The sequence below is a fragment of the Brachyhypopomus gauderio genome, unplaced genomic scaffold (genome assembly GCF_052324685.1).
Source record: "Brachyhypopomus gauderio isolate BG-103 unplaced genomic scaffold, BGAUD_0.2 sc49, whole genome shotgun sequence".
NCBI classification, from domain to species: Eukaryota; Metazoa; Chordata; class Actinopteri; order Gymnotiformes; family Hypopomidae; genus Brachyhypopomus; species Brachyhypopomus gauderio.
Genome location: NW_027506874.1, coordinates 340,001 through 341,390, shown reverse-complemented (window position 1 = coordinate 341,390; position 1,390 = coordinate 340,001). Strand labels below are relative to the sequence as shown.

Here is a 1,390-nt window from a genome sequence, read left to right as displayed (position 1 = left end):
GCAACACATGATATTTCCATCCAACCTGCTTCACACATGGAATGCCGAATAATTTCTATAATTTCCAATTACTTATTGCTTTTATCACCAAGTAGGCCTATTTTTTGTTTTAAAAATATATCAGGCAAACAGTTGGGAGTCTATATTGTGAAATAAAGTGAAAAACAAATAATCAGATTTTTTAAAAGATTAATTAAACTTAAAACTTCCTGTTTGTTTCTTAATAATCATCTTTCAGAATTGTAGACAAATTAGTGATTTGGATTTATTTTATTAATCTATTTACTTTCACCCGTAGTATCAGTACAATGGGGTATTTAATTATTATTTGAAATTACACTTTAAAATCTGGTTAGTACAATAGTAACTTTTCTCTGATGGTTCAAATTAATGCCTCAGCTGTATGAGCTAGTTGAGTCCCAAGAACGCTTGTTTAGATATTTTCTCAGCCCTCTGAGTTTGTACACTGCTGATGTGTCTATGGCACACACATCCTGGACTTGTGTTGTATACAGCAAGTTCATTCCTGTCTCACACTCCTGTGGCTGTAGGTCGATTTAAGTAAACAGATCATCTTACCCCACACCTCCTATAGAGTAAACCTGCATGGCCCTTGTGGTGTTCAGGTTTATTAATGTTGCAAAAAAAATCCACATACATCTCACATGATGTCTTAGCCTAGTTATCAGTGAACCACTGGGAAATGTTTCATTTCATTGGAAAACCAGCTAATGGGGGTTTCCCCAAATATTGATCCCATTGTTAAACAATCACTGGGAGCAACGCAGGCAAAAGCTTTACTGTGACAAAATACACGAGCTGTTAAATACAGAGAGAGAAATGGGTCAGAGATTGAGAAATGGGTCAGAGATTGAGCTGGAACTGAGACCGAGACGGTGCAGGAGCCGACAGGAAACACATCACTTTTGTATCACATTTAATTCGAACATTCAGTGTGTGTAAGAACACCAACGTACAGGTTAGTGTGTTATTCAGCAAATGTCTCTGAGCAGTTGGCAATGTATGTCAATTATTCACAAGTTAATCTTACATCCTTTTTTCTAGTATTTGCAAACAAAGGGTCCCTCCAGTTCATTTCCTCGTAGAATCCTGACCCACCTTCAGATAACATAATTTGAATCTTTCCACCTAATTCTGTAATACTGGTAATAAGATTTTTTAAAAGTGTTTTGTACAGTAAAGAAAGCTACTGAGAATTCTGCAGAGGGGTTGCTGCTTTTCAGATGAGGTTTAACTAGAGCTCTTGAGTCCTATGACAAGCCCTTCTCGGTTCGGTGACCTAGCAGGCTGACGCCAAATCCATTAGATCCAAATCCATTAGATACAAATCTATTAGATCCAAATACACTTACCCTATAAAATGAAAGCA

General features: G+C 36.8%; 1 protein-coding gene across 1 annotated transcript in view; it reads right to left on the bottom strand.

The window, feature by feature from the left end:
* Nucleotides 1-920: 920 nt before the first annotated feature.
* The window catches only part of syt11b (synaptotagmin XIb), a 12,575-nt gene continuing 12,105 nt past the window's right edge, over nucleotides 921-1,390 (bottom strand). Inside the window, exon 4 of the mRNA XM_076986834.1 lies at nucleotides 921-1,390. This exon is cut by the window's right edge and continues 1,905 nt beyond it. The gene's annotated coding sequence lies outside the window, so the exon portion shown is untranslated.